Genomic DNA, 22,032 nt, shown 5'->3' with positions numbered 1-22,032 from the left:
GTGGACCTAGGGAAAAGTTAATTCCCACTCCGTTTCCTCAGGGGAGAATATGGTATTTCCAATTGTCCCAAGACTCTGTGGTGTTAACTAGTAGGCCTCCATAATTAGTTTCCCCTTCCTGAAAGACTTACTTCTAGTACCTCTGCCAGCTGGTAATCTTCCCTCAATCAGCACAATCTTATATCACAGATTCAAGCTGTAACACAGCTTTGCTCACACTTCCTTTCTCCTTGCTGCTTGAATTATCAGTGACTCAGAACATGATCTAGCAAAGCTTTCACAATTCTCTACTAACAGGGCCAGCCCCTACTAAAAATAGTGTATAGATTCCTTGTCATTCTAGTATCAAGGAGAAAAGTTTTATTATGTTAAGTACAAGAGAAAAAAAAAGGAGAACTAGGGAAAACGCACATTCAGGAAGGGGGTTAGTGAAGACTGCAACTGGAGGTAACAGTTCTCAGAGAAACTACAACGTCCTTACCAAACTCTCAGCTGAAAATCATGTCCAAAAAGCAGGGTTTAGGGGGCTGGAGAGATGGCTCAGCAGTTAAGAACACTAGCTATTCTTACAGAAGACCTGGGTTCGAATCCCGGCAGCCAAGAGCTGTCCATTGTAACTCCAGTTCCAGGAGATCTGATGCCTTCTTTTGACCTCCTTGGGCACTGCACGACACGGGTGCACTTACATACACATAAAATAAAAAGCATACACATAAAATAAAAATAATAAAGAAAATATTTTTTTAAAAAAAGCAGGGTTTAAGCCGGGTGTGGTGGCGCACGCCTTTAGTCCCAGCACTTGGGAGGCAGAGGCAGGTGGATCTTTTGAGTTCAAGGCCAGCCTGGTCAACATAGTGAGTTCAGGTCAGCTGGGGCTACAGGGAGAGACCCTGTCTCAAAAAGACAAAAAAAGAAAAAGAAAAGCTGGGTTTAATGTGGCCTTTCCCACTTCGCACTAAAATACCTAAGACAAATGTTTTCCCCAACATTAATAAAAAACCTACCTCCCAAATGTAGGACAAGACTCCACTTTATTACATAACATTTATGGGAATATTTTTGACAAACACCAGGGCTTTACACCACATGGAAGAGACTGGCTTAAAAAGCAGGCAGGAGAGTACTAAAAGAGCAGTTTATGTCTCTTCACTGTCTCCTGTCTTAGGAGACCTGGGGAATGTATTATCTAGAAAGCCTGGTAATCAACATATACTATCCAGGTATTACTTTAGGATAAAGTCAATGAGTTTTGCTCTTGTTTTGTCCTCTATGTACCACCTATCTATATCTATTTAAGGGAAAACAAAAAATTTTATTAGATAACTGAGTAGAAAGAACAAGCCAGTGGTGTCACCATGCTTCCTGCAAAGAGGCTATTTAACAGGCAAATGCTTCAGATAGGACAGACAAGGCAAGCAGTGCTTTTTTACCTATTCCTTCAGAAAGTGTCTACAAACTAGAGAGCTGTGGCAAGAAAACACATCATTCTGAAAGAGTAGAGCTATACCAAGTGAATGCTTTTAGCTGAGAGTCTGAGAAGAAAATACATAAGTAAAAAGCTTACTGTCAACAGCAATCAACTACTGTCAACTGGCAAATATCAAGTCTACTGAGCTCATCCAACAGGATGAGCAAAGGGAGGGTGGGCAGATAAGACATATGTCCTAAGGATAAAAACAACCAACCAACAAAAACTACCACTACAAAGGTAAAGGAAATTAATCCCTGGATGACACTTTTTTGTTTTTGAGACAGGGTCTCCCTGTAGCCCCAACTGGCCTGGAACTCACTAGGTAGACCAGGCCAGGCTGGTTTCAAACTCAGAGATCCACCTGCCTCTGCCTCCTACCACACTTTTAAAAATGGTCTAAGAGGCAGGCATGGTGGTGCAGGCCTTTAATCCCAGCATTCAGGAGGCAGAGGCAGGGAGCTCTGTGAGTTCAAGGCCAGCCTGGTCTACATCATAGACAGCTCCAGATCAGCTGGGGCTGTAAGGAGACCCTGTCTCAAAAAGAGAAAAAAAAAAAAAGGCTAAGTGTCCTAAAGAAATGTTTAGTGAACTTTCTGGAATGCTTAATTCTACACGAGAAGACTTTACCTCCAAGAATAGTGTAATAGATATCTGTTCATTCATTTGACCTTCCTGAAATTTATCCCCTAAGATGTGCCAGGCATTAAATGAATGTTAGATATATAGCAACCAATGAAACAGTGAATAAGGCAGTGGAACTTGATACTGAAACAATTCTCCTGTAAGGGGCCAAAGGCATTTCTAGGAAAAAGAATGCTAAATTGAATCTCAACTACAGAGTTTTTTTTTTTTTTTTTTAACAGCACAGCTCTTGCCCAATCAAAATTTATCACCTCTGCAATCTCTTTAATTGTGGCAAGGTTTAACATATAGTCCACATTAACTGAAGGTTTACTCACCATCTTCAGAGCTGCACTATCATCAGTGTATAATTTAGCCACTAAATGACCTCATGTTTTAACCTTGTTAAACCATTATAACTTTCTTTAGATTCAAGAGACTTTTCTCTGGAAAACAGGATGGTAATAAAGAGAGGCTAGAAAAAAATAGAAAAGGGAAGCATAAACATATAAATTACCAGGACTCACAAAGAGTTCTCTCTTCACTATACCAGCTGACTTGTATAGGTCAAGATGAACACAGTACACCAGAAAGAGGAGCACTGTGAAGTATAACTTAAAGGGGCAAAACGACATACCACTGAGAAAAAAAGCACAGGGCAGACTGAAGGTATGAAGTTCAGTGGTAGAGTGCTTGCCTAAGTGACTGCCTAGTATGTACAAAGTCATGGGTTTGAGCCCCAGCACCCAACACATGCACGCACGCACCCACACACACGCTCTAAGGAAACTGCAATACTAATTAAAATCAGAGAAAGATCAGAAAAGATAAAAACAAAATACAAAAATGAATCAATGAGCTGGACATGGTGACGAATGCCTTTAATCTCATAATCTCAGTACTTGTAAGAAGCAGGCAGCTCTCTGGATGTTTGAGACCCACCTCATCTACGTAGCATGTTCCAGGCCAGCCAGGACTGCATAGTGAGACCCTGTCTCAATAAACAAATCAGTGAAATACAAGGAGATGTTATTCTTTCAGAATGCAAAGGAAATTGTCAGAAAGGGGAAATAATGAAGGAAACAGAGATGCAACACTTGATACCACTAAAGGAAAACAAGAGGTTAGATTAGGAGAAAAGCAACCTATGAAGACAAATCACAAGAATAACATCTTCAACAGAACAAAAACCTTGCACACAGGTTGGAAATGTTCACGACACTTTCAGCAAAATCATATGTTCATTTACCTAGAGACGGCATCTCATGTAGTCCAAGATAGCTTCAAACTCACTACATTACTGGAGATGACTTTGATCCTGACCCTCCTGCCTTTGCATCTTAAGTGCTGGGATGATGAGCATGTAAGACCATACAGAGCTTTTTTTTCTTGAGACAGGATCCCTGTATGTTGCCCAGGCTCATCTCAAAATCAAATAATCCTCCTTCCTCCACCTCCAAAACAGCTGGGATTACAGGTATGTGCCACCATAGCTGGGTTCTTGAAGTCAGTTTTTAAAAAAGGAAAAAAACAGGCTGGTGGGGCTGGAGAGATGGCTCAGCGGTTAAGAACACTGGTTGTTCTGCAGAAGACCCAGGTTCAAATCCCAGCACCCACATGGCAGCTAACAACTGTCTGTAACTCCAGTCCCAGGGCATCCGACAGCTTCTTCTGACCTCCGAGGGCACTGCACGACACAGATGCACTTACCTACATGCAGGCAACACATGCATACACATAAAATAAAAATAAAAAATTTTTAAAACTTAAAAAAAAAAACAGGCTGATGGGTCAGTGAAATGTACCTGTCACCAGCACCGTCAATCTGAGTACAACTGTAGGGACCCATGTGGTAAAAGGAGAGAACAAATTCCTGCAAGTTGTCCTCTGACCTACATACTGGGCTTTGTATGTGTGTCCAAACATTCAAACACACACATACAAATAAATAGATAAACACATGTAATAGCTGGGTATGGTAGCACATACCTTTAGTCCTAGCACTCAGGAGGCAGAGGTAGGCAGATCTCTGAGTTCAAGGCCAGCCTGGTCTACATATAGAGTTCCAGGCCAGCTGGTGCTACAAGGAGGCCCTGTCTTAAAAAGACCAAATTAAATAAATAAAATAAATAAATAGATAGAAATAAAGGAAAGAAACAACAAAAATGTATACATGCTGGCAAAAATCCCAATTATATAAGACTACTCTGTAATATTAAATGTTAAAAGAGAATGAAACTTGGGAGGAATTCAAGACCAGCTTTGGTTATATAGTGAGTTAAGGTCAGTCTGGGCTACACAAGACATTGTCTCAAAAACAAAACAAAAGGAAACACCCCACAAAACCAAGGAACAAAGAGGTAGAAGAAAAGAAAATGAAAATCTACAGAATTTTAAAATTTTACACTGGTGAGCCTACTGGCAAATTTCTATTTGGGAGGCTGAGGCAGGAAGATCCCAAGTTTGACAAGTACCTGGAATTATAGTGAGAATTCAAGACACTTCTGAAAACTTGAGTTAGATTCTGTCTCAAAATAACTAAAAGCCAGGGCTGGAGAGATGACTGAAAGGTTAAGAGCACTGGCTGCTCTTCCAGAGGACCTGAGTTCAAATTCCCAGCAACCACACAGTGGCAAACAACCATTTGCAACTCCAGTTCTGGGAGATTCAATGCCCTCTTCTGGCTTCCATGGGCACTGCATGACACAGGTGCACTTATAAAGAAGCAGGCAAAACACTCATAAACATAAAAATAATAATTTTTTTTTTGGTCTTTTTGAGACAGGGTCTCCCTGTAGCCCCAGCTGGCCTGGATTCGCTATGGAGACCAGGCTGGCCTCAAACTCACAGAGATCCGCCTGCCTCTGCCTCCTGAGTGCTGGGATTAAAGGCGTGTGCCACCATGCCTGGCCAATAAAATATTTTAAAAACTGTAAAACCAAAGAAAGAAAGAGGAAGAAAGGAGGGAAGGGAGGGAGGAAGGGAGGGAGGAAGGGAGGGAAAGACAGGGAGGGAAGGAGACAGGAAGGGTGGCGGGGGGGGAGAAAGGGAGAAATAAAAGTAAAAAGAGGACTGGGGATATAGCTCACTGGCAAAGTGCTTGTTCTGAATGTCCTAGCTTCACCTAGCTTCAGTCCCCAATACTACAAAAACAAATAAACACAAGACAGACAAAAAAAAATCTTAAACTAAACCAAGTTTTCATATGTAAAAATTGTATGTTTTTGATTAAGAACATCTGTGTGTAGATGTGTTATTTTTTAAATTTTATGTGTATGAGTGTATTGCCTGCATGCATTTACCTGCACCAGAGGTCAGAAGAGGACATCAAACTCCCCAGAACTGGAGTCACAGATGGTTGTTAGCCGCCATGTGGGTGCTGGAAATGAAACCCAGGTCCTTTGCAAGAACAGCCAGTACTTTTAGCTGCTGAGCCATCTCTCCAGTCGTGTGTGTGTGTGTGTGTGTGTGTGTGTGTGTGTGTTTTGAGACAAGGTCTCTCTATGTAGCTTGGCTGGCCTTGAATTCAGAAATCCTCCCACCATACCTATTTATATAATTTGTAAAAAATTACATGGAACACTAAAATCAGTTCTGTGTGACATAAATGTAAATAATTCTTATAAACACAAATACTTAATTGTATAATCTGAAGGTTAAAAAAATGCAAGCATTAAAAATAACCCTGAAAAATATGTGAGGTAAAAATAAATTATTTACAATAATATTGATACGCCAGGTGTGGTGGCGCACACCTTTAATCCCAGCACTTGGGAGGCAGAGGCAGGCAGATCTCTGTGAGTTCAAAGTCAGCCTGGTCTCCATAGTGAATCCAGGCCAGCTAGGGCTACAGGGAGACCCTGTCTCAAAAAGACCAAAAAAAAAAAAAGAAAGAAAGAAAGAAAAACATTGATACTCAAAAAGTCCATCCAGCCTTAGTAATGACCAAGAAGATAAAACAAATTATAAACAACAAAGCTGACCCCATATTCTTCTTGTTACAATTCCGTATACCATGGCAAATTTTTGTTTTGGTTTGCTTTTCTTTTTTTCCTGGTAAGCAAGTAATAGTCCCATTCATTTTTTTAAAAATGTGCTGCTGGACTAGAGAGATGGCTCAGTGGTTAAGAACACCGGCTGCTCTTGCAGAGTAGATTCCAGCATCCACATGGAGGCTAACAACCACCTGTAACTCTAGTTCCATACTCTCTTTTGACCTCCACGGCATTGCGCGACATGGGTGTACTTGCATGCAGGCAATACACTCATACACATAAAATAAGACTAATGAAGATATTTTTTAAAATGTGCTGCTTCTGAAAAAGGCATTGGGAATGAAAAAGATGTCTGACGGTCTGTGTTCTTCTTCCAGATTCCGTATCTTAAGTGAGACGGTCATTAAACAAGGATGTTCCATAGACTAAATTGTATGCTAAGACTGGTATACCAATTTTGAATGAAGAAAGAACTCAGACCCTGGGCTTCTATAGATTGGAAAGGAGACTACTAAAAGCAGATGGACTAGTTTCAAACACATGATGACTACAATGTGAAAGAAAGTTACTGTGATGCTGAGGGCAGAAGGATCAGCAAGGTTACAGAAGGGCAGATGTTTACCTCAGAAAAAAATTTAACAATCTGAGATTTCTAAGGGTGACCTTTAATATTTTAAAAAATATTTTATTTTTTTATTTTATGTGTATGCGTGTATTGCTTACATGTATCTAAGTGTACCAGTTTTATGCAATGACCCTGGATGTCAGAAGAGAGCATTAGATACCCTGGAACTGGAGTTACAGATGGTTGTTAGCCGTCATGTAGGTGCTGGGAATCCAACCCGCATCCTCTACTAGAGCAGCCAGTGCTTTTTTTTTTTTCCTTAAATTGCACTTATTATTTTTATTTTATATGTATGTGTGTATTGCCTGCATGTAGGTAAGTGCACCCATGTTGTGCAATGCCCACAGAGAACAGAAGAGACTGTCAGATCCCCTGGAACTGGAGTTAAGGACAGCTGTTAGCTGCCATGTAGGTGCTGGGATTCAAACCCAGGTCTTCTGCAAGAATAGTCAGTGTTCTTAACCACTGAGCCATCTCTCCAGCCCCACAGCCAGTGCTCTTAACCACCAAGTCATCTCTCTAGCCCTGTGACTCATAATATTTAATAAAGCCATATATATCACTGAATGTATTTGAGATGAAAAGCAAAATCATCTGTCAAGTAAATACAAGATTCTACGGTGGTATTGTTAGGTATATCTTTTCATATCTAAAATTTCATCAATTTATCTATCAAAAGGGCCTTTCCTAGAGAGCTACTTAGAATTTCTCAATGTCTAGACTATGAACAAAGAAGATATACCCCAAGGAATGACCCCTAGTGGTCCTGAGGCACTGTTGAGAGAGTGTTCGTCCTTCTATTTTAGACAATAAAGAATTGCATAAGCATTACTTTTCAACCAGGTGACTTTAGAAACCCAGTTTTCCAAACTCAGCAGATTTCATAGTAATTTTGGTGGTACATTTCAAAATATACACTGTAAAATTGCCAAAGATTCTTTAATTAGCCTGGATACAGCAGCCAAACCATTTCCCATCTGTTTCCCTACAGCATCTCTGGCTTTATACAGCTAATAATCTGCTCTGACAGGTCATTCCAGAGATATTTAACCCTAGGCGGTAGGAGAACCATCATGTAGCTGGGGATGAGAAGAAGTGACCTCTTGTTTCTACAGCTGAAAGTGCAAAATCATGAAAACCAACACCTTACAGAGACTGCCACATAGCATTCATAATTTGCAAAAGCCTCTGTGAATATTTTCCTCTGCTCTCAGCTTCTGTCTAATTGTATTGTATCACTTGTCTTCTGTGACTTGTCAGTACTATTTATGCTGTTTCTGCACCTTGTCACCAAAAAACTCCTCTGTATGGCTGTGACTAAGGGACTAAGATGGGTCATGATAATCACTCTCAGTATTCTATTCACCCAAAGCAGTCACATTATAACTGACATTCAGACCCCAGCTTCCTATTTAGAACCCAAATACAATTCTTAGCGTACCAGCCCACAGTGATTTGTAAATCACACATTTCAGGCCTTTTTGAGGATATCTGTCATGGGTCAAACTACTCCACTGCCATAGAAATGAACAAGGCCTCACTTCTAGAAGGTTAAGAATGAAAAATTAGTTCACTACCCTTGCCCAGAGGACAGAAATCAACCAGCGAGCTATACTTGTAGCCAAGCATAACAAGAGTACCTCTCTTTCCATCCAGGCAGGGTTCTTTGTCCATCCTAGAGGGCTTTAAACTGAGGATTCTCTTCATTAACTACCCAGAGACAACCCAGTCTAAGCAGCAAAAAAAAACAAAAAAAACAAAAAAAAAACTGTACAGTACCAGCCTGTCTTCTAATGAGTCTCAGATGAATATTCTTAGAAGCTTTGAACTGAGCAAGTGATAGTTGTATCTAAGTGTATTATATAATCTGTGTGTAAAACTCAGGTCACACGCATATGGGTGTCAGGGCTACCTGGCTAGGTATTCCTCTCCAAAAAATTGCTATATTCACATCTAAGAAAGTTAACATGGTATAGTTTAAAAAACCATGAACTTGTCGAGCATGGTGGCACATGCCTTTAATCCCAGCACTCAGGAGGCAGAGGCAGGCAGATCTTTGTGAGTTACAGGCCAGGTAGGGCTACAGGGAGACCCTGTCTCATTAAGACAAAAAAACAAACAAACATGAACTTAAAATCAAGAGATATGATTTCAGAACTCAAATTTCCATGGATATCAATATCAATATAATATTCCTCATTAAATATTAACTTTTCTTACTATAAAATATAGAATCTATCAGGTTCTAAGCATGTTCTGAAAATATGAAACTAAAAAAATAACTCAAAAGGACAAAATGTCAGAATATTCATGAAGTTCTGTATCTGAACATACAAAGGGCTATTTCATAGTTATACTTTACAGGCCACCTAGACTCTTTTTTCTCTTTAAAAAAAAAAAAAGCCAGGCATGGTGGTGCATTCCTTTAATCCCAGCACTTGGGAGGCAGGTAGTTGAATCTCTGTGAGTTTGAAGCCAGCCTGATCTACATAGTAAGTTAAGGTTCAGCTGGGGCCACAGTGAGACCCTGTCTCAAAAAGACAAATAAAAAAATAAATAAACAACAACAACAACAACAACAAACTTGAGACAGGGTTTCACGTAGCCCATGCTGGCCTCAAACTGAAACTCGTTATGTAGATGGGGATGACTTCGAACTTCTGGTCTTCCTACCTCCAGCTCCCAAGTGCTTGGATTACAGATGTAAACTACCATACCCAGTGTATGGGTACTGGGGATTGAACCACGCCTGCTAAGCAAGAACTCTAGAAGGCCAGTGCCATATCTATTAGGCTACTGAGGCTTAAGGGCAAGTACTATAGTAACTGAGCTATATCCCTAGCTGGATAGGAATAGTTTAAAGGAGAACCCACATCAATCTGTCAAAGAAGACATGGTTACCATTTCCCTTCACAGAACTAAAATGCCTATCCGTACAACCTGTAATTTAATTTTTAAGTTTTTCTTTACTTAATACCGAAGACTGTCTAGAACTAGAAAAGACAATGCATGCCTATAATCCCAGTAATACAAGGCAGAGGCAGAAGAATCTCAAGTTAAAGGCCAGACTAAGCTACCTAGTAATACTCTTAGTAGTCCCAGCACTCGTGAAGGAGAACCAGGAAGATCTCTGTGAGTTCAAGGCCAGCCACGTCTACGTATTGAGTTCCAGATCAGCTGGGGGTACAGGGAGACCCTGTCTCAAAAAAGACTATATAATAAATATGTGTGTGTGTATATATACATCTATCTATCTATCTATCTATCTATCTATCTATCTATCTATCTATCTATCCATCCATCCATCCATCCATCCATCCATCCATCCATCCATCCACATACACACACATTAAGGGCCTGGAGAGATGATTCAGTGGCTCTTGCAAAGGACCTGGGTTCAGTTCCGAACACCTACATAAGGGCAAACAGCCATCTATAACTCCAGTTCCAGGGGATCCACTGTCGTCTTCTGGCCTCCACAGGTATTGCACATACATAGTGCACCTACAGACATGCAGGCAAAACACTTGTATATATATTTTTTAATTTCAAAGATGGAGGAAGTGCTTACAAGGCCCTGACCTCACTGAGAGTTTATATGCAGATTAACGTTTGCTGGAGGAGGGAGAGACATTTCCTTACGTGATGTAACCCTTGGTAAGTTGCCTATGCTGTTGTAAATAACCCCTAACCCATGCTCCTATAAGTAACCTAATTAAATTCCTTTGTTTACAAAAAAAGAAAAAAACAAATACAAAAGGCATGAAAGTAGAAGGAGGAATCGTCGGGAGGAGGAAGAGGATCAACAGGAGGTGGAGGGAGATAAGAGAAGGTAATTAATTGGGCATGAATATGATCAAAATACATTATACACATATATGAATGTTATAATGAAACCTATTATGTTTGTTTTATTATACTAATAAAATAACAATCCCCCCAGCACTATGCCCACCTTCAGATGTGGCTCATAAAACTTCATACTGTAGTGATTGACAGAAAGACTCCATTTTGCTTCAAAATTTTCTTAGGCTCCAGGCTAGGGCTGTAGCTTAGTGGTAGAGTCCTTACCTAGCATGCACAGTATATTGGGTTCAATCCCGAGCCCCACAAAACAAATTCCTCAGGGTATATGTACAAACCCCATAGTGCTAAAATCTGGACTCTCACCAACTCTTCCAACTCACTAGATTGTTGACCCCAAAGACATGACAGCCCTTCACATCTAAATTGTATGAAGTTCAATACAGTATATGTATAGGGGTACTGATAATAAATCAATAGGATACATCGGAGTTGCTGAGAAGGGTACCATATTAATACGATCTTCCTTGAATTCCAGATGCTGCCTTGAAATCACCTCATTTTAGGTAGCTTCAGGTCAAGTACAACATGCAAACCATCCTTGGTGACTCTGAGCTTACCCAGATGGAAGACTAAGCATCTCCTCTCCACCTGTCACACTTCATGAGAGCTCACTAATCAACTGAATTTCCACCCAGGGGTCTGTGAGAAAACAATCAACTTCCCTTTGGACCTCTTCCTTAATTTATTACATTAATTACTATAACCAAGGAACTGTGTCATCTCCTTAAGTACCACAGCTCTCTGCTTATATGGTCAATGGAGATTAGAAAAAGAATAGACTGTGCCAATTTGAGAAGACAGATCCAATTTAACAGGGCTCATCTGACCATGTGTCACGTAAGGACAGAAGAGTAAAACTGTAGCATCTCTGTCTCCAAGTCTTTCTAAGCTGCAACTCATGAATAGTTTTATGGTCCTCATAGGCTGCTATTCTCAGACAAAGATTACAAGGATTGACCTATTTGAATTCACACAAGTAGCTAACATTTTCACCAGGACAAAGCTTTTCAAATGGTGCAGGTTTAGATCCTTGGTTTGCTTGTCAATACCATTCTGAGCCGGCACACATATCCCCTCAGGATGAATAGTGTACTAAACCTATAAATAATTCAGTCCCAGCTCTACCGAGATTCACTGGGTGGAACTGATCCACATAGAAAAACCTTATCAAGACCTGTAAGTAGGCCAAGAAGCAGAAGGCAAAAATAAACTGAAGTAATAAAGAAGTTCAGCTGGGCATGGTGGCACACATCTTTAATCCCAGCACTCAGGAGGAAGAGGCAGGCATACCTCTGGGAGATCCAGGACGGCCTAGTCTAGTCTACATAGTGAGTTCTAGGCCAGCTGGTGCTACAGGGAGACCCTGTCTAATAGAAAAGGTATAATCTGCATGTATATCCTTAAAGATACCTGACCCTGCCCAGGATAAGTCTATAACAAGAAAGAGGCAGGAGGTATGGGAGTTTGAGTTCTAGGCAAGCCTGTGCTACACAGGGAGTCTCTATATCCAAAAACAATAAAGGTGGGTATGGTCACTCACATTTAGAATCCCAGCACTCAGGGGGCTGAGGTAGAAGGATCACTGCAAGTTTGAGACTAGCTTGAGTGAGTTACATATTGAGACTCTATTTCAAAACCAAAACAAAACACCCAAAACCAAAACCAAAACCCCAAAACATACCTAATTCTTGTCTCATGGCTACATTCTGTTTGCTACCACCACCACTTTTTCACACCAGAGCGTTTACCTAAGAGTCCTTTACCTGAGTTTTTCCTCCCCTCTCCACTGTATGATTATGTGATTAACATTTGTTTTTATCACCAGACTGCAAGCACCTAGAACTCAAGGTCTACAGTCTTTGGTTCACCACTGATGAACAAATGTATGGTTCCTGATCTGCCTTCAATAAATATTTTGGCCAATAAATGAGTCCATAAACTAACACGGTTTTACCAACGAGCAAAATCCTAACAATACCCTACTAAGATTTTCCCCCCTTTTTTTTTTTTTTTTTTTTTGGTCTTTTTGAGACAGGGTCTCCTTGTAGGCTCAGCTGGCCTGGAACTCACTAAGTAGACCAGGCTGGCCTTGAACTCAGAGATCCGCCTGCCTCTGCCTCCCAAGTGCTGGGATTAAAGGCGTATGCAATCATACCCGACAACAATTTCTATAAAATAGACTGAGTCTCCCAAATAGTCCTGGATTCCCTGAAGGGTTATTTTTCAATTTATCTGGTCAATAATTTATCAAAAATCTTGCAGCTGGAGACATGGCTCAGTGGTTAAGAACACTGGTTGTTCTGGCAGAAGATCTGGGTTTGATTCCCAGCATCCACCATGGGGGCTAACAACTGTAACTCCAGTTCCAGGGGAGTCTGATGCCCTCTTCTGACCTCCGTGGGCATGTAAAACATGGGTGCACTTATAGACTTATGGACATCCAGGGGAAACTCATACACATGAAATAAAAATGAAGAATATTTTAAGACTGCATGTTAGAAAAATAGCTGGGCATGGTGGCTCACGCCTTTAACTTGAGTATTTGGGAGGCAAAGGCAGGTAGATCTCTGTGAGTTCAAGGCTAGCCTGGTCTAGCAAATTCCAGGCCAGGGCTACAAAGAGGTCTTGTCTCAAAAAACAAACAAGGGTCTGTAAAGATGGCCCAGCAGTTAAGAGCACTAGCTCCTCTCCCAGAGGATCCAAGTTTATTTAACAGCGCCCAGGTCAGGCAGCTCACAATTGCCTACAACTCTAGCTTGAGGGGATCTGGCATACTCTTCTGGCTTCCACAGGCACCCTCATACATGTGGCATCCACTAACACACACATACACACATTAATTAAATTTTAAAAGTAGGAAAGTCTTTATAGCCAGGTGTGGTGGAATGAACACCCTTCTAATCCTAGCACTTGGAAGCCAGAAGCAGGCAGATTACTGTGAAATCTAGACCAGCCTGAGATGGTCTATATAGCAAGTTTCAGGCCGGCTGGAACTAAATAGTAAGACCCTGTGTCAAACAAAACAAAACTTTAAAGTCCTTTAAAAAAACAAAAGGTTAGCCAGGCGGTGGTGCACACCTTTGATACCAGCAACAGGAGGCAGAGGCAGGCGGATCCCTGTGAGTTCAAGGCCAGCCTGGTCTACAAAGTGAGTCCAGGACAGCTGGGGCTACAGGGAGATCCTGTCTCAAAAAGACCAAAAAAAAAAAAACCCAAAAGAAAAAACAAAACAAAACAAAAACAAACCAAAAGGTTAAAGGCCAACCTGGTCTACATAGCGAGTTACAGGCCAGCTGGGGCTACAAGGAGACCCTGTCTCAAAAATACCAAAAAATAAAAAAAAATTAAAATACATAAATAAATAGTGCTTGTCTAGCACGCTTGAGACCCTGGGTGCAAACCCAGCACAATCAAAAATCAATAACAAATATAAAAACAAAACAAAACTGGGCCTTGAGGCCCAGGCCTGAAATCCAGCTACTAGGGAGGCTAAGGCAGAAGGACAGTAAGTTCAAAACAATCCTGGATCAGGGCATGGTGGCACACACCTTTCATCTCAGCACTGAGAGTCAGAGGCAGGTGGATCTCTGTGAATTCAAGGCCAGCCTGGTCTACATAGTGAGTTCCAGGCCAGCTGGAGCTACAGGGAGACCCTGTCTCAAAGACAAAACAAAACTAACAAACAAAAACAGCTGGGAATGCAAGAAACCGATGCCAGAGACAAGACCTGCAGACAAGGGAACTTGCTTGAATTCCCACTGTTCTTGCTCTAGGAGAGCTTCACATGCAGAGAATCTGTTTCTGCCTCACCTACTGCTTCTGTTTCAAGATCCAATGGTCCACCCTTCTTGCCTCAGCCTTTGAGACCTGCCAGAGACAGGAGACTTACTACTTTTGTCAAGAGACCTGCTTTCTGCAGACTTCTGAAAGGGACTGCATTTGGTTGGCATCCCAAGACCCTCCAAGAGTGCTGTAACACTTGCCAAAACTCTGTTGGCTGGTATTCCAAAGCCTGCTAAGAGCACAGAGCTGTAACACTTGCAAACTCACTAGTTGGCACCCTGCTGCCACCAAAAGTCTCTGAGTTCCTACTTTCCCATTTGAATTGTTACTCCTGCATGGCAGACAAAGTTCCCTTGTTTTCCCTTCCCTGTCGACCCACTCCATTCATGGAGGGAGGGCAAGAAAAGAAAAGGTATAGGAGAATCAATCACCTCACAAGGTTGAATCCCCAATGCTAACAAAACCAAACCGAAAAAAAAAAAAAAAAAAAACACCATGAAGTGGGGGGCAGCAGAACGAAGGTAGATAGGGCTGTAACAGGACACCATGAAGGATCCTTATACTGTGGTACTGGATAGACTACTAACTTCTACATGATAAAACTGTATGAAACAAGCCAGGCATGGTGGTGGCTGCCTATAATCCCAGTATTTGGGAATTAGAGGGAGAGGATAAAGGTCACCCCTGGGTACCGGGATTACCCTTGGTGCTGGGATTAAAGGTCTGCACCATCATGCCTGGCCCTCTAATTTCTACGCATTTACATGGGAGTGTGGGTAGAGGTCATAAAACTAGAAAGAGAACCATGAGAGGAAAAGAGGTTTAAAGGAGGGAGGGTAGGAACATAATAGAATATACAGGCAACATGAACATGAAGAATGCTGGGGGTAGAAGTGTAATCGTGAGAAGGGAGTAGGGTGGGTGTGGTGGTGCATGCCTTTAATCCCAGCACTTGGGAGGTAGAGGCAGGTGGATCTTTTATGAGTTCCAGGAAAGCCTGGTCTACATAGTGAGTTCCAAGCCAGTTGCTGGGGCTACAAGAGAGACCCTGTCTCAAAAAGACAAAAAAGAAAAAAAAAGGGAGAAGGTATGGCAGGGAGATGGGGAGAAGACAGATCTGAACGGGTTATGTATGAAAAATGCCATCAAGAAATCTGTGGGCTGGGCAGATTGACACAGGCCTTTAGTCCCAGCACTCAGGAAGCAGAGGCAAGCGGATCTCTGAGAGTTCAAGGCTAGCCTGGTCTACATAGAGTTTCAGGTCTGCCAGGGCTACACAGTGAGACCCTGTCCTAAATAAAACAAATAAAACCAGTTTGTATACTAAAACAAAACACCAAACCTACATTATCTCCCTGATACAGCTAGGAAGGCTGACACCTGTGATCCCAGGACTTGGGAGATGGAGACAGGACCATCAAGATTTTGACACCAGCTACAAGAGACATGAGACTCTTATCTTTAAAAACAATGACCTGGCTGGGCATGGCTGCCCAAGCCTTTAGTCCCAACACTCAGGAGTCAGAGACAGGTGTATCTCTGAATTCCAGGCCAAGCTAGACAGGGCAAAGTAGTGAGACACTGTTTCCAAAAAAAAAAAAAAAAAAGCTAGGTGCTTCTTTGCTCCTTCACTCATATGAGGATATGGCAAGAAAGCACAATCTCTGAAGCAGAGTACTAGCCCCCACCAGAATGTCCTGCTTTGACCTTGGGCTTAATCTCTAGAACTGGCATGCTCATCTGGGTAGGAGCCAGTAATCCCTAGCACTCAGAAGGTAACTCCTGACCTCCACTGGAGAAACTGCACTTGACTTTACTCATTTCCAAATCCCACTTGCCTTTACTCATTTCCAAATCTTTGTCAAATTTTCCTTAACACCAGGGATTCTTTTCTGGTCTCCCTGGTGACAGGGCCATCTGGCTTGTTCTGTTTTCCTCCAGGTCTATGGCTATGACATAAGCTCTGTGTTAGTGTCCATTGGCTCCTTCCTTTTGGTTCAAAAGAGTTACTGTGTGTTAGAAAATAATACAGTTGCTAGGTGTGGTGGCGTACGCCTTTAATCCCAGCACTTGGGAGGCAGAGGCAGGCAGATCTCTGTGAGTTCAAGGCCAGCCTAGTCTACATAGTGAGTTCCAGGACAGCTGGGGCTACAGGGAGACCCTGTCTCAAAAAGACAAAAAAGAAAAAAAAAAATACAGTTTAAAAACAAAATGCTGAATGGGGTGTATGCATCTGTGAATCCAGCACTTCTACAAGGAAATGGGAGGTAGACAGGAGAATCAGTGGAAGCTCCTGGAGAGCAGATCTGGAGAAAACACAGCAGCAAAAACAAGAGACCTTGCCTCAACAAAGGAAAGCAAGAACCAACTGCTGAACCTGCATACACTGACCACGGCACGCATGCACCTCCTTACTCACACATTCATTCATTCATTCATTCATTCATTCATTCTCACTCTCTCTCTCTCTCTCTCTCTCACACACACACACACACACACACAATTTTTTAAAACTGAGGCTGGTGTGATGGTGTATGCCTTTAATCCCAGCACTCAGAAGGCAGAGGCAGGCAGACCTCTCTGAAATCAAGGCGAGCCTGTTTTACACAGCAAATTCCAAGCCAGCTGGAGCTACAGGGAGACCCTGTCTCAAAAAGACACCCCGCCCCCCAATAAGTATGATAAATTCACTTGTAAATTTAAATGAAATTCTGTATTAAATATAGGAAGGACACTAAGAATTGTGATGAAATATGCATGTTCTAATAATGGCTTGACAGGATTCAAAGTTCTCTTTAAAAGCTGAGAGGCTAGTGATGTAGCTCAGTGGTAGAGGGGTGCTCATGTGTAGAAGTCTGGGTTCAGTTCCCAGAATGGTAAAATAAAAATTAAAATGGGGCTAGAGATATAGCTTAGTTGGTAGAATGCTTACTTAACATACACCAAGCCCTGGGCTGAATCCCCAGCACTCTATAAAAAGAGCACCCACATGGCAGCTAACAACCATCCACAACTCCAGTTCCAGATCAGACACCTTCTTCTGGCCTTTATGGGCTTTGCACAACATGGGTGCACTTATACACATGCAGGCAAAACACTCATACAAAAAATAAAAATAAATCAATCGAAAAAAATTTTTAAGATATTTTATTTATTTTTATTTTATGTGTATGAGTGTACTGCCTGCATGTATGTGAGTGCAGCAGTGTCATGCAATGCCTCAGATGTCAGAAGAGGGCTTCGGATTCCCCTGGAACTGGAGTTAAGGATGGTTTGTAGCTGCCATCTGGGTGCTGAGAATCGAACCCGGGTTCTCTGCAACAGCAGTCAGTGCTCTTCACCGGTGAGCCATCTCTCCAGCCCCCCAATCAAAAAAAAAAACTTTAATTACTATCATTAAAGTCTTTACATTCTTTGATCACTATTTCTTGCAGAATACACAGTAACACAAATATTAAACAAAGCTTGGTTGTATATAGAGGGAAACTTTTTAAATTTAGTTCTGATTCTCTTCCCAACGAGGCCCTGCATTTCTCTGGGAGCACACTGACCCAAATTTTCTAGGAATAGCTTACTGGGGTTCTTAGTTTCATTTGGGAATTACAATTGCTAGATAGAAGTTACTCATCCTTAAAAAAAGTGGTTGAGACTTTCTGCTTATTTTTAAATTAAATTCTTGCCCACACTGATGAGCTTCAATGTTTCAGCTTACTCATAATAGGTTATTTTGTCTTTTATTTTTCAGAGCTGAGGACTGAACCAAGGGCCTTCCGCTTGCTAGGCAAGTGCTCTACCACTGAGCTAAATCCCCAACCCCTCATTCATAATAGGTATTCCTGAAATAAAATCTCAAAGAGTTTACTGTTGCCACATTCCTATAATCCTAACATTTGGAAGGTGGAAGCAGGAGTATCAAGAGTTCAATGATAGGGCTGGAGAGATGGCTCAGTAGTTAAAGAGTATTTACTGCGCTTGCAGAGGACCCAAGTTCAGTTCTCAGCACCCACATCAGAAAGCTCACAACTACCTGTAACTCTAGCTCTAAGGGATCCAACGCCCTTTTCTGGCCTCCAAGGGTACCCATACACACATGGCATGCATACACACACACACACACACACACGCACACGCACACACACGAAAATAAAAACATATCTAAAAAAAAGTTCGACTAGCGTGGTGGCGCACGCCTTTAATCGCAGCACTATGGAGGCAGAGGCAGGCAGATCTCTCAGAGTTCAAGGCCAGCTTGGTCTACATAGTGAGTTCCAGGACAGCTGGGGCTACAGGGAGACCCTGTCTCAAAAAGACAAAAAAAAAAAAAAAAAAGTCCAAGCTGGGCATGGTGGCGTACACCTTTAATCTCAGAGCGCTTCGAGGCAGAGGCAGGCGGATCTCTGTGAGTTCAAGGCCAGCCTGATCTACATAGTGAGTTCCAGGCCAGCTGGGGCTACTAAAAGACTGTCTTACAAAAGACCAGAAGAAAAAACAAAAAAAACAAAAAAAAAACAGGGTCAAGTCTTTAACCCAGCACTTGGGAGGCAGAGGCAGGCAGATCTCTGAGTTCAAGGCCAGCCTGGTCTACATAGCAAGTTCCAGGCCAGCTGGGGCTACAGAGAGACCCTGTCTTAAAAAGACTAAAATAGAGGCTGGAGAGGTGGCTCAGCAGTTAAGAACACTGGATTGTTCTTGCAGAAGACCCTGGTTCGAATCCCAGCACCCACATGGCAGCTAATAAATGTCCTTAACTCCAGTCCCAGGGAATCTGACAGCCTCTTCTGTCCTCCACAGGCATTGCACAACACAGGTGCACTTACCTACATGCAGGCAATATACATGTACACATAAAATAAAAATAATAAATAAATTTTTAAAAAAAGACTAAAATAAATAAATAAATAAATAAATAAATAAATAAATTCAGGATCATCTTTAGCTATATAGTGAACTTCGGGTTAGCCTGAGCTACATGTTACTGTCTTTAAAAACTGAGGGGGGTACTCAGTGGTTAAAAATGCTTGCTATAGCTCTCTGCGACCTGTAGGCCTCTCTCTCCAGGGTAAGTCTATCCTGCCCTCCAGGCCTTGACTCCCCGAGCCTCACTCACCCTCTCATCTCCCGCACTGGTCTCTCCTCCTGGCCTGGGTCCTGTCCCATTCCTTGTCTTGACATCCCAGATACCTGGGGAACCACCACTGCTTCTTCCTGATCCTTTGCATCCAGAGCAACTCAGTTCCTTCTCAGGTCCCCAAGGGCGCTCTGGGCCCGGCCCCGCCCTCACCTCCCTCGGCCTCCCTGGGTCTGCACAACCCCCAAGCCTCTTTCCTGGATGCTGGGGCTGACCTTTCCTCTTCCTGGTCCTTTGCATCCAGACCAACCCAGCTCCTCAGTGTAGTCCCCAGGGGCCCTTGAGGCCACCTCCTGCCCCCATCTTCCTTTGCATCTCCGGGTGGCACAGCATTTTCCTGTGCCCTGCTCCCAGGCCAGTCCAACCCCCAAATTCCTGAGGCCAAAAGCTTTCCTGGAAGGATCCAGACCTTAGGAGAAAGCCTGAGAGCATCTCTGTGGGAACTCCTGAAGAAAAAAGCATCTGGCCACTCTGATATAAAATCAAAAGAGAGAACTGGAAGCTTAGAGGAACCAGCCTTTCATGCCCCAAAAGTAAACCACAAAGACACATAAAAGTTCATAAAAAGAAGGAGACCTAAACTTGAAGGCTTGATTCTCACACAAGAATCACAAACTACCAAAGAAATTCAAATGTCATAATCACAGAGAAAAAATAACATAAAAAAACAAAATAACATATCCCCACCAAATACCAATAGCCCTCTAGAGGAATACAATGAGAACCCCCTAGAGATAATGCAGGACATGGAACTCAAAAGAACAATTATAAACATGATAAAAGAATTCAGTGAATTCAAAGAACACACAAAGAAATCAAAGAACTGAAGGAAGATAGGGATAAACTTCTGAATGAGTTCAGAAAAGAGCTAGAAATATTGAAGAATACTCAGGCTGAAATGAAGAAGGAAGTGAAACACTCAGTAAGCCAATTAGAAACAACAGGAGAAAGCCTCACCAATAGGATGAATGAAATGGAAAACGGTATCAAGACTGGAAGATAAAGTGGACGAACTAGACCACTCAAGCAAAGATTATGAAAAATTTAAGAAATCACAAGAATGGAATATGCAGGAATTGTGTGACACCATAAAAAGACCAAACTTACGAATCATAGGCACACAGGAAGGAGAAGAATCCCAAGATAATGGCATGGACCAAACCTTCAACAGAATCATGGAAGAAACTTTCCCAAAATTAAAGAAAGATATGCCCATACAAATACAAGAAGCATATAAAACACCAAACAGACAGGACCAGAAAAGAAACTCCCCACGGAGTAATAAAAACACTACACACACAAAACAAAAAGAAAATTCTGAAAGCTGAAAAAGAGAACAAGTCACATATAAAGGAAAACCCATTAGGATCACAGCTGACTTTTCAATGCAAACTATGAAAGCCAGAAGAGCCTGGACCAAAGTAGTCCCAGTGTTAAATGACCACAGATACCAACCCAGATTACTATACCCAGCCAAAATGTCTACTATAGTTGAAGGGAAAAGAAAAATCTTCCATGACATAAATAGGCTAAAGAAATTCATGTCCACAAAACCAGCCCTTCAGAGAGTTCTGGAAGCAATACAAAGAGCTGAAGAAAGGAATGACTATACCCAAGGGGTTGCAGAAAGAAATTCAATGAAGGTATAACTGGAAAAGTACAGCTACGTCACGAATGTAAACAGAAATAAAAATGACAGGATTCAATACTCGTCTTTCATTAATAACTTTATTAACAGACTAAACTCCCCAGTCAAAAGACACAGACTAGGTGAAAGGGTTAAGAAACCCTTTTTGTTATCTGCAAGAAACCCATCTCACTTTCAAGGACAGACACTATCTTAAAGTAAAAGGATGGAAAAAAAATATACCAAGCAAATGGTACTAAGAAAAAAGCAAAATAAACTTTAAAATAGACTTTGTTTTGTGTCTATTTCATGTCCACATGTCTGACAAAATAGACTTTCAACTAAAACTAATCAGAAGAGATAAAGAGGACCACTTCGTTCTGATCAAAGGAACAATAAATCAAGAAGATACTACAATCATGAATATATCTCTGGTGCACCCAACTTCATAAAAACAATACTACAGGACTTTAAGACCCAGACTAATCCCAACTCATTAATAGTAGGGGACTTCAATACCCCACTGTCTCCATTAGATAGGTCAACAGGACAGAGAGTTAACAGAGAGACATCTGAATTAAACAATACCATGTACCAAATGGACTTAACAGACATCTACCAAGTATTCTACCCAAGCACCAAAGGACATACTTTCTACTCAGCACCCCATGGAACCTTCTCCAAAATAGACCATATACTGGGGCACAAAACAAACCTGAAAAAAAATGCAAAATGAATGAAATAATTCCATACGTTCTATCTGACCACAATGCAATAAAGCTTACAATCAACACCAGAAGAAGCCCTAATCACCACATGAACACTTGGAGATTAAACAACACACTCCTGAATGATGAATGGGTCAAAAGAGAAATTAAGAAAGAAATAAAAGTATTCCTGGAATTAAATGAAAAG

General features: G+C 41.7%; 1 protein-coding gene across 2 annotated transcripts in view; it reads right to left on the bottom strand.

Annotated features, from left to right (window-relative positions):
* The window catches only part of Znf609 (zinc finger protein 609), a 157,381-nt gene that overhangs the window by 115,438 nt on the left and 19,911 nt on the right, over positions 1 to 22,032 (bottom strand). The gene's annotated exons all lie outside the window — the stretch shown is intronic.

Source organism: Nannospalax galili, unplaced genomic scaffold, assembly GCF_000622305.1.
Source record: "Nannospalax galili isolate Female #2095 unplaced genomic scaffold, S.galili_v1.0 scaffold54, whole genome shotgun sequence".
NCBI lineage: Eukaryota > Metazoa > Chordata > Mammalia > Rodentia > Spalacidae > Nannospalax > Nannospalax galili.
This window is presented reverse-complemented; position numbering and strand designations above follow the sequence as displayed.